Raw genomic sequence first — 12269 nt, 5'->3', positions numbered from 1 at the left:
GAACCATCTATCTGCAAAGGCTCTGTCAAGACCTCCACCCATTGGAAAGTGATTGAAGGCCAACTGCTGAACCCGATTCGATTGATCACTCCCCTGTGTCACTACCCGTGGAAGATGCTAAAGATGCTGAGTTTGGACCACCCAATTCGATCATCGGATGGGCTGTGGCTATCCTCTTCCATTATCAATTCCTATCCGGCATTGGTAAGTTCAATTTCAAGCTCGGGCTGAGTCTAATATCTTTGCTTCTTTCATCCCTCCTAGAGGAAATGCCGCCACTGCTAGCTTTATTGGTGAGTCAGCCATTCGGGAATAGATCCCTCCCTCTGGACAAAGGGGCATAGAAACGACTGAACCAAGCATCTGGTCTCCTCAACAAGAAGAATGGCTATGATTGGGTTGTAACCTCTGTATATTGTCCTAATAAGGAAGGGGAAAGAGTTAAATTCTAGGAAGATCTTTCTTACATCAGATTCTGGAAGAGTGAAGGAGCTGGTCCAAGCCTACCTTTCGTGCTCGCTTTCGTTTGCTACTGACCCCGAGGTACGATACGGTGCATGACCAGGGTCCCCTCTGGAGATAAGGGCAGAGGGTGGGTTAGAGGAAGGTTACTTATGATATGCTAGAACTATACCACAATCATAGGAATGGATCGGGAGAAATGCTCCTAACGCCTCGCTGGGAACTCTTTATTTGGATATAGATATTACAAGTCTACATACGAAATATTGAACACAAGGCCGGGTGTTCTCCCAAAGCACTTTCCTAATGAATAACCAACTGGAGCAGACCAATTGACCATGTCTTGGAGCTATTTCACTGGATGCTCTTCTTAGCAAACTGACCGGGGAAGGAAATACCAGGGCTGGAAGGGCATAAGTCTACTGAGACTTCATTCCAACAGTTTCTATTTAAATAGTAAAGAAGTGGATTCCTGGACATGGTCAAAGAGGGCTATCGGTTGAGACTATTGATCTGGTATGGCAAAGCTCCATAATGAAGATTCAGGGAATCAGGGAAAAAAAGAGCTATCTGCACACATGAAGGAAGGGGGCTCGCCAAAGATGGACATGAAACCTTGGTTGACGACCTTATGAGAGCTAGGTACAATAGCAAAAGGGAAATCAGACTCAAGCCCGCATAGATAGGAAGATGTGCTTGACGATTGAATGGAAGGAGAGACCCCATCATACCTTTTTGATTGAGCTATTGAGGGCTCCAAGCAGGTAGAAAAGGAGAAGGCTTCCATCACAGGTGACAAAGAAGGCTTCTTCCTGGGAATTGGCTTTCGAATCACGTAAGCAGGGTACCCTAGGAAAGAGGATGAAGGATATAGGTAGACTGTTGCACAGAAAGGCCAACAGAAGTAACGTTTCTTAGCGCGTGTTTTAAGTGCTTAGCTTCTGCTAGCGGCGGGCGGCAAGGCCATAAAGTCAGTTCAGTTGCAAGCCTAAGCCAAGAAGGTACGAAGGAAGTGACAAGCCCCCTTACTCTAATTCTAATAGGGGCGGCTTTCTTTTGGTAGTAATTGCGAACATCTCTCCTCTTCTCTTAGCGTGCACAGTTTGCTTGCATGTCGCCTTAGGCACATCTCTCTTTCTTAGTTTCATGCTGGCCTAATAAAAGTCAATCTTTTAGTAAGCGTATATAAGCAGCTATTTAGTTATTAAGCAATTCTTTAGTGGCCGCACCGAAAGCTCTCTCCTTTCAGTTGAGTAGGTTCCGGTTGATTGAAGATGATATTACGTGGCGTTCAAAACCAGCCTTGAAGTGAATGAATTAGATAGAATGAAGAAGTAAGGAAATGAGACGACTTTTTCTTGAACTATTTCATAAACAGATCTTCCCCTCCACACCAATCACGAGTTTTTATCCATTCCTCTCCTCTATCGTCGTAATGCCCTTAATGATTGGTTTTAAAAAAGACTTTTCATGTCATTCCCATTTAGGTTTGATTCGGATCCCTTCGTTGTTTCCTTTTCCTCGCGTTTAGCCTTGAGCTAGACGTACCCTCATCTGGAACCATCAGATTACCTGGAAAGGCGGCAGTTAGTAACCCCCTCACAACAGAACCAATTGCCAAGGCAAGCCCCCCTGAGCAGCCCACCCCTTTACATAGAGCAAGCGATAGGGCTCACCCACCGAGAGAGAAAGCTAGCCTTTCAAGCAGCGCTTGAAAATAAAAAATCAAACCCATCTTCAGACAAAGAATATAACTAGTTCATCAAGTGGTTTCTCTCATCTGCCTTCTATGTATGCCTTTGTGGTCATTAATGGGAGCAAATGAAGAGGTTTTTTTTACCCCACACTCTATTGGCTAATCAAAGTCAAAGTGGCCAGCTTATTTTGAATGGGTGACCAATAGAACCATCGGTTTAAAGGAAGAGAATAACACATCGGGACCACCTACTAGCAGTTGGAAATACAAGCATGCACCAGGTTACACCAATGAGGAGAGAAAGCAAATTTTGTTATAACAGCAATAAGAAATTCCCATTCCATCCTATCATAGGCCTTAGCCATATCCACTTTGAAGATAACATTGCCCCCAAAGGTTTTCTTGTCCAGTTCAGTAGCAAGCTCATGAGCTAGAGCTATATTCTCATGGATGAGCCTTCCCTTAACAAAGCCAGTCTATTTATGGGAGATAAGCATAGGTATAGTGAAAGTACCTGAACCAGTGGTGACATCAGCAGGAGAGGCTCCAGCACTGGTAGATAAGGGCGAAGTCGTCGTAAGTAGTTGACTGGGCCTAGGAACGACCATCAGTCGAGGCCCGCGAACATGAGATTTTAAGGCCATTTTTTTCTCGTGTTTTATGTGTGCCTGTATGATGCATCCTTTTTGATATACTCGGAGGTTCGAGGCTAAGAGTTGTAGTTTCACCATGAGTGGACCGCGTGTCTTAACACCGGGCTCATGACTACATCACGTGGCTGTACGGGGATAATCTTTGCAGTGCACGTGTGTGATTTGAGTGATGTAATGATAATGCAAGGTTAGCACAAACAAAACATCCATGAAAAAGCAAAAGGAAAGAAGAATGGGTAAGGCTTTTCTTGCTGCTAGCGTGGCGCATTAGCGCAGTAGTTTGATTGCTCCCTGAGCGCTAGCTGATCGTGGACCATCGTTGCACGTGAGCACGTTGATCATGATCATATGGTGCAAATTGAATCTCAAATAAAATAGACTATTTACTAAACTGGGAGATGAATTGAATACGAAACAGCAACCGAGTGAGATCATCAATGATGAAGGCACCTTTGCAGCCAACCGGATAGGTGGACAGACCTTGGTCAGACCCCACCCAAGCAAGGGACGTGTTCAAAGCAAGACATCAATGCTGCGAAACTTCAATCTTTGAGCAAGGTGGGTTGGTTCGGGTGGGGAAGGAATAAGAACACAAGGGAACAAGATGCGAACTCCCTTTTAGCTTTGGAACACTAGGTAGCTTGCCTGCCTCATTAGCTAAAGCATAGGCTGGCAGTTTTGTCTCCCGTCCCTACCAGATAGTAACTGATCAACCTACTGTTGGGGTTTTAGAGCATATCTTTTTCCATTATTGGTAGATTTATATCTCGGAGTGGACTAAGGCATCAATCTGAACTCCAAGCCCTATCACTTGGGAATAAATGCTTCCCTAGCAGCTTGCCAGAGAAAAATGAAGCCTTAGAAATTGAAAATTCATCCCTCCAAGCGGATAAAGGTTTAAACCTATGAATCTATCCCGCTTGACACTTCTCGAAAAAGAGTTGAGGCGCGAGTCAAAATTCTACCACCAGTCATGGTAAATTACTAGTGATGTGGGCTTATAGTCATTTGGCTGAATTTTCCATTTCACATCAGAGAAATTTGTGTAATGATCCCAAGCGGTGCGAATATCCTAGAAGACCAGAAAAGCCTTGCGTACCAAAGAATTGAAACTACTACCGGGAAAGGAGCGGGGGGGGGGGGGGGGGCAAGCTTATATAATGAATTATACCAGACCTATGCTAGCCCACCCCCATCCCTAGAGGAGACAACCCATTTATGGTTCCAGCCAAGAAGAGACGTAAAAGGAAGGATTAAGAATGTCATATATCTCAAGAGCTAGATCAGTTCCCGATGAACAAGTAAGAATTGCCTCAACAAAAATGGATGGAATTGGACCTAAAAAAGCCATTCAGGTTCGTTATCAATTAGGTGTCAGTGGAAACATAAAGATTAGAGCAGATCCTCTCAATGCCATGCATCTAAAAAGGTATTATGCCTGCTTTTATGCCAAAGGCACGGGTCAGAAAGCTAGCTATCAACAAGATTAGTTGGTTAGGGACCTCTGGATAGACCTTTCCCTTTTCCCTTTTTCGATAATCCTTGCCAGCCACTGCCTATATCTTACCTTGCTATGTCCGAGTCATTTTGTCACCCTGTTTGTCAGACTCGACGTCCCTTACTTCCCACTGCCCAAATCCCTCTCCTGTTTCGAGGAGAAAGCCTAGGGATAAAGATAAACAAGGGTGTCAGTGGTTTTCTTGCTGCTAGCGCAGTAGTTTGATTGCTCCATGAGCACTGTCGCACGCCAGAACCAAGCGAGGGATGAGCCCAATAGAGAGTACGCTGATCTACGAGCACTCTCTCCTAGTGGTTGAGCTGATCGCCCTCCTATTCAATGGGGCTATTAGAGAAGCAGCTTTGTTTCTTGACTTCTTTGCTCAATCAATCTTCCTTGTTAATAAGTGTAGTCTCGGTCCATAGTTGTTGACTCCGTTCCTTAGCCTAGTCTATATCCACAGCTGACGCAACTCCATACCGACGCCTTTCCCTTTGTAGACTGCTAAGTGACTCTGTAACCGCTTCGTGGGCTTTTCCCCTTTGTAGAACAACTAAGGTTAGTTGAACTCTTTCACTTACCTTCAACCAACTAAGCTATTTCATAACCAAAATCTCACTTTCTTCGACTAAGTTATTCAATAAGCCCTAGGCTATTTGATATAGTATAGCTACGAAGACTACTTGTGTTGTCTGGCGTGAGGGTAAAGCCCCCTTTATGAGTAAGGCGGTACGGCCTAGCTGCTTTATTGAGAGATTTCGGCACCATTGAGAATTCTTTCAAGAATTCACTACTATTTTAGTGGTTGAAGTGTCGGTTGAAATTGCCTAAGTAACATCTGGCTCTATTTGCGCGCTTCTCTCCATCCGTTGAGTCAGTGGAAGGCTACTTGACGTAGCCTTCAGAGAAGAATCAAGTCAAAGAAGCCGGCATAGCAAGCCGATCCGACATACGTTCAAACGCATGCACCTTTCGACTAAGCAATCAAACTACTGCACGCTAACGTAGCATACTGGGGTTGGAGATTTTTAATCAACATTCTCACTTGTTCTTTCTCAGAGGGGTGGTCCCACATTTGGGCGGCCTTCTTACGAAAGCATATAAAAAATGAGGTGAAACCTTCCCTCACTTCTTGTCGGGTTGTCTCCAGATCTCTTTTGGTCAATTCCATCTCTGTGTTGTAGGAGTACTGATTCTTAAATGCTTTGACCATATCCTCCCATGTAGGGGTTGACATTCGACTATTCCCTTATCAGCTTAGGCTATCTCTTCTTGGCAAGCGAAGGGTCAAAAGGACTATCATATTGATAGGGGCAATTTGAGTCATCGATTCAATCCCCACCCATCAGTCTTGTATACACTTAGAGGGGTCCGTTCGGATGCATCGGAACCTAACATTGATTTATCAATTCAAATGGAGTTGGCGGTAGGTGGGCTTGCGGAATTAGAAAGAAGTGAGTCGGGTAGTGCGCATGAAGGAATGGTTCTGATCTCGCTTGCTTTTACCCGCTTTCCTTGCGTTATTATCTTGCTTCACTCGTATAATTTATGGCTTTTATCTCCACCCACAGCCTGCTTTCCTAATAGAGGGCGCATTAGCGTAGTAGTTTTCTTGATTTACAATCAGAATTACAACCAGCCTGCGGTCAAGCTGATCTACAAGCACTCTCTCCCGGTGGTCAAGCTGGTCTACGACCACTGCTATAGTTTTCTTCGGTTGGTAAGCTAAGCAAGCTTGGTTCTCCGGGCACTATGGTAGGATGTGGATTGCTCATGACGAGAATGGCCTTCTCCGTAATGTAATGTAATAGAAGAGTCACGGTCCAATTCCCCTCCCTTCTCGACCAGACGAAGGAGAAGATGAATACTATATGGTAGCGGCGGGTAAGGGCTTGGCTTGACCGTGTGTTCTCTCCTGGTCGGGTCGGAGGGGAAGACTGGCAAAGTTCATCATTCTGTGGAGTGGTGGGGTGTTCATAGAAAAGAAGGCATTGCCCAATGCGTGAAGCTCGTGGTTACTGTCTCACTAAGTAACCAACTCAGTGATATAACCAAAGATCTATACTGACAGCGTCGATAATAGGTTGACCCAAAGGCCCGATCGAGTATGGGGCCTCCTGCTCTTGTATCATATCATAAACCCTATACATTAAATGGGGAAACTCCTTGTTCTATTTAGTTAATGGGTCATCAGTACGAGTTAGAAGATCTTACGGAGAATAGGCATATTGAAGAGAAGGTGTAGTGGGCCAGTTTAGAGCTAACAATTGGAATTGGAAGAGCTGCAAAAGCTACGAAAGCAAGTGATTACGAATAAGTCGATGATATTGGTGTACCAGCAATAGAGAGTTTAGTCATGTGGACCAACAGAAGAATCAAATTCTCCTTGAGTGCCAACCCCATTTCTAATTGACGCATTGGGGCAAAGACTTTATAGATAATTACTCATTATAGCTAATCATTCTTTATAGCTAGCCTAGTTGAGCTCGAATCATTCTTTATAGCGAACGTTGTGAGCCACTTATTGGGAGGTTTGGTAATTTATACTTGATGGTGGATAGAAAGATCTTCGCTTTATTCGAACAGTGAGCTGGGCGGGATAGATATGCAAGGCCTATTATTCTAGTAGTACGAGTCCCTTTCTAATGAATGAATCAAGTATACGAGAGGTAATTCGAGTGCTAAGCTTTCGCTTCATCTACGCCGACAAGATAAGGCATTCCCCTCTTCGAAAGAAAGGAAGATGGATGCCCGAACCCTGTATTCAATCTTTTGTATGTATAGCTATCGCATTGAACAATCAGCTTCTCCCGCCCACCAACCCTTGATGAGCTAGCTGAGCAGACAAAGAGAGTGTGACTAGAGCGTACCAAAAAAATGAGGCTGGACTGAGCCCTACCGAATGCTCTGAGTCTTTCTGTCCCCTTCTTTCAACCATTTCATTCTAGATTTCTCTCTCATGAGAGCTTCTTCTCTTCTAAGAAGAGTGGTAAGGTTTTGATTGGCAATCTTGAGATCAGAGAGAGTAGAATCAGACCAGTTCTGTTGAAGGGAGGATTAAAGTCTCACAATATTGTCCTCTTCAATCCTCATTTGAGAATGAATATTGCCAAAAATAGTCTACTCAACTCTAGCTACTATAGATTTGATAACCGAATCCAACTACTTATTCATTCTTGACTTTGTCCTATCTTTCTAACCTGACCTGTCTTACCTGACTTACTTTCTTTCTATGGCCTGGTTGTATTAATAAAATCTCGAGTTCGGATATGGCTTTGAGGCTATAGGGATGCCTTCTAATCGATTTTCGGGCGGATTTGTTAAGACAGATTTGGATTTCGAGCTACAATTAACAGCTATCCATTTAGTTCTGTTCGATTACTTACCTACTTGCTTGCTTGCCTATAACTCGACTTTGAAGCCCTTAGGTATGCCTTTTCCCACTTGTACCTTTCCCAACTCCGATTATATATATAGATGCTTCAATCTTAATGATCTTGTTTTGCCTCCCTTTCGTCATTATGACTCCAATCTGTGTCCGATAGGTGTAGTGAAAGAGAACAAAGAGCTTTGTCTTTAGTCTAGGAGCATACCTAGGAAATTGAGATTGGGTTGGTGTTCAGTGTACTGTACTGCCTCATTCATACGGGGTGTTCCATGATATGAAAATCGACCACCCATACAGAATGAGGGTGTATATTCCATTATGATCGACTTCCTGCAGTCATGAAGGATGGCCTATCCCTTTCTATGATATGAGGGGTTGTAAGGATCTTACCATTTCTTCTTCAAAGACACGGACAGAATAACGTATAGAAGTTGGAGTGCTCTCTTCCGATTGAAGAGGAGACGAAGGAGATGAAGAAGAAAAGCAAATAACATAACGAGGTAACTCATTTCGAGATGGATGTTAGAAGGTGTAGAAAGTTAGAAGCAAGTGGACCTCCGGCCTCTACTAGCCCACATTGGTTGCGGGGGGTATTTGTGAGAAGGCCGGGCAGGTTCGATATAGGTGCCCATCCTATTCCACAGCCACATGTCTTTCTATAGCACGCGCCCTATAGTTTGCAGTCCGTTTTACATTTTGTCTCCTCTCCTTGAATGAATCAGTGGATTCGAACCACTTTGAAACCTGTCAAATCATGGTGAAGCGAACTTTCTATCAAACAAAAAATAGCTTCCTCTCCAACGCCGAAAGAAAATAGCAAATAGCTATTAGTTTAAAAAAGCCTTCTTTTTTATTAGAGAATTCTGCCTCTCTACCGCTCGTGCGAGTTCCTGGGCCGATTCCCATGCTTCTTCTTCGGCCTGCTGGTGGCATGGCACATTCTACACGAAGTTGTCTCTGTGTTTGTGATAGAAGCAATCAATTCATAGATCATAGAAGGCATTAACTCACTAACTAGACGGGTTCAAACTTCTTCTGTTTCTACAGGGGAAGTCAAATTTCGATGTTGCAACCAATGCTTGACAAAACCGATCCTTTCTTTCATTTGTTGGATCATTCTACGCTGTTGGGAGGTCTCCCATGAGACATCACCTATAATCGCCCTGCCCTCGCCAAAGAAGCTTCAGTGCTCACCTTACGAGCGAAGAATTTCAAGAGTGACTCGGAACACCCTTGGAAATGAAATTCTAAAACCGAGGCGAGCGGAGTTAGGGAAAAGGGAGAATCGCTCACAAAATCTGTTCGTTGAGTGTTGGACCCTCTTCGGCCCCCCTTCTTCCCCGAAGCAGCACTCCCGTATGCATCCAAAGCAGTATACACATATACACACGCACAAGCATACACATAATTAGGCACGACATATGCATCATCAGACGCAAAAGCAAGGAAGGAAAGGTTTAGATTTTTTGATCTGGTTACAGATATTATCAGGAGATGTATTACTAGCTCTTGGTTTTCAGTTATGGTGAACGGGGAAATGTGTGGATTGTCGGACAATGTCTAGAGGTCTCAAACAAGGTTATTTTCTAACCAAGTTTGTTTATTATTGCAGAAGAGGTTCTTAGTCTAGGTCTAAACTTATGCTTGAAGGCAAAATGAAACCCTTCTAAAGAAGCCCTCGTGCTTGTCAACCAATCAGCCACCTACTTTACACAGATGAAACTATTCTCTTCACCAATGGAAGTCAAAAGTCTATCTCTGCACTCATTACATTCTTGGAAAGGTATAAAAAAGCGTCTGGGCAAAAAGTTAGGAATGAAAAGAGCTCTTTCATCCTATCGGATAAGGCATCTCCTGCTAGGGCGTCTATCATTCAGCACAGTGCAGGCTTCTAGTGGGAAAATCTCCCTTTGTTTTACTTAGAAGCTCTAAGCATGCGTGTGCTAATGAGGCGGTAAAATCAGAGAATGTGTTATGCTTTCCTTCCTGTCCTTACCTCTCTCTTCTTGTCTTCTGACAAAACTAGTTGTCAGATTTGCAGGTTGGAAAACACTGAATATATCTATTATAGAGAAAACAAACCAAGAGAGGTACACAAGAGAAGAATACAAACACTTACCAACCAAGAAGAAGATGCTCGTACTAATGCATCTTAGTAATGTGAGAGCTAGCTCAGCTGTTGCTTCTTTGGTCTACGATCAGCTAGCGCTCAGGACTTTCTTCTTCGTGGAAGGACTTGCTTGCTTTCTTCACTCTGTACCAAAAAAAGACAATTCCTAAACCCAAGGAAACTAAAGGACGCTAAACTAAGACTCCCGGGCTGACCTTATTTTTAAGGAGACTTGAGTGCGGAACCCCACGTCTACCAATGCATCTTATGATGTGGAGGAATCGGGATATGTTGGATCAGGAGAAACCAGAGAGGATGGTTATGGTTCGGTAAAAACAAGATGATATGTTGGTTTAGGAAAACTTGAAGATGTTTGGGATCGGCTAGGTGATCTACTCCTTTCTTTCCATCCCCTCCCTCTGATGGCAAAACCGTGATATGTCAGCCAGCCATGGACTTCTGGCTGCCTTTATCATAGGTAGTAGGCATCAGATAAAAGGGGAATCACTAAAACTGAAGAGCTTATAGGCGCCCATAGAGTCAAAGGCAGGGCGTGTTGTAAGGCGATCAATTTTATATGCGTCTCGATCATTAGCATACGGATTTGAATTTGGCACTTGAACTGATGCAACTACGAATAGATCGTGGGTAAGGTAAGTATGGAAGGCGTGGTTGTTGCCAATGGGGATCCCCCATTCTGAAAGGTTACGGGGCCGGTCGTTAGGTCCAAAGTTGTATGCCACTACTATGGTGCCGATAGATTCACTACTTTAGTGCCGTTATCGGACATTGCAAGCTGAGCATCTATTTCTCGTATATTGCTCCGCCTATCCTAGATCTTCCCATTTCCAAGAAGATCCCGGGCTCAATCCGGTTTAGTATTAAGGTGATTCTGTTTCCATTCCTATATATATGGGTTACCAGAGCTGCCAATGACGAATCCATGGTCTTTCGACCTTCAACCACCATGATAATGCAGCTGCCACCTCTTTCTAGTGTGCTGAGCTACACGGATGAACATGCCAATCCTAGGAACTTAACAGTGGTAAAATTGCTGCACGCCCTTAAGTACCTCTGCTGCTGCAACTTGTCTGCCGAAGAGGAGGCTGCACACAATCATCAGCATTTTCAAGGTCAGTTGGTAGGTCAAGTCATGTTGTTGAGGGAGGATCCCTTCTTCCTCCATGTGAAAGGAAGGAAGGTTTTTCAATTCCCCATGTGGCTTTTTGGCTGTATCTTACTGACTCGGTCAACTAGATATGGAACTGAAAGTACTAGGTAAACTCTAGCACCTGGCACAAGAATAGGATATTTATCTGGGCGAGATAGTAATGCCTTTTGAAATTCAATGTATTTGCTCGTCCACTCACGCGGGGGAAAGGATTTAAAGCTATACCTTGACACAATCCTAGAATGCTTTCAGCAGCCATCATCCCAGAACCGAGAGAAAGGCAAGAAGAATAGGGCGCAACTCCCCTTACCTTAGCTCATCAGTCATATTTTGATCAAGGAATTTCAAACGAAATAGACCTTATTCGCTCTACTAAACGAACGAGCCTAAATGGAGGGTCAGACCATCGAGGGAGAATAGCTAGGCTTTACGACTTTCGTGTTCTAACTATTCCTTTCCTTCTTTACTGACCGTACTAATGTAACCTTGCCCGGGGTTGGTCTCTAGATCCTGTGTTAGTAGATTGGGGCGAACCCACACCAGTGGTCTAGGTACCAGCGAAAGCAAGGGCATTGGAAGTGGGAAAAGAGACAATATACCTAAAGAGTTAGTGTTTTCCCTCTATCTACCTGAAATGACTTTTTGTTTTTGCCCGACTGACTAGCCCGTTAGGCTCTATTAGCAATCTTCAAGTGCTTTTTGGGATTTTACACCGATCACTGAACATCCTATCCTTTACTATCAATAGCATCTAAAGCTCCTATTGAAAAAAGGCATAGCAAACAACCTAATAGGGGGATCCCCCCTAGTGGTCCAAGAAGATAGGACCATCGATCTGTTCTGCCAGTAAATCCAATAGATGCTTATGATCTACATTACATGGTCGAAGCACTTTCGGACGTCAACATGTACTAATCGCTCCGCCGCACTCCACCCCCACCCCAAGCCATAAAAGCTTCGAGGGAAAGAGAATTGATTGATTCATCGGATCCTAGGTCGGGACTGATGGGGCTTGAACCCACAGCTTCTGCCTTGACAAGGCAGTGCTCTGACCGATTGAACTACAATCCCAAAAAATTAGGTGTACAGCCTAAAAAAAATTAGAATTATTATAACTCCTTTCATTGAGGGAAGACCTTTGGCCAGCCTAGCTACTCCTTCAATAGCTGGGTGAAGAAGACTTGGGGCGAAAGTCCAATCATGTAGTCGTAAAGGACTTTCTAGTGGTAAAGGGACTACTAAGGCTGTTTCAATTTGCCTTGTGGTGGTCCTTGGGTCACCGGAGAAAAGA

The 12269-nt window shown here is 44.0% G+C and overlaps 1 non-coding gene across 1 annotated transcript; it reads right to left on the bottom strand.

Annotated features, from left to right (window-relative positions):
* Positions 1-11975: 11975 nt before the first annotated feature.
* TRNAD-GUC lies at positions 11976-12049 on the bottom strand. The gene has a single exon. It is a non-coding gene; the product is annotated as a tRNA-Asp (tRNA).
* Positions 12050-12269: the final 220 nt, after the last annotated feature.

Source organism: Telopea speciosissima, chromosome 6 (assembly GCF_018873765.1).
Source record: "Telopea speciosissima isolate NSW1024214 ecotype Mountain lineage chromosome 6, Tspe_v1, whole genome shotgun sequence".
Taxonomy (NCBI): Eukaryota; Viridiplantae; Streptophyta; class Magnoliopsida; order Proteales; family Proteaceae; genus Telopea; species Telopea speciosissima.
The sequence above is the reverse complement of the archived record's forward strand: the minus strand, read 5'-3'. Positions and strand labels throughout refer to the sequence as shown.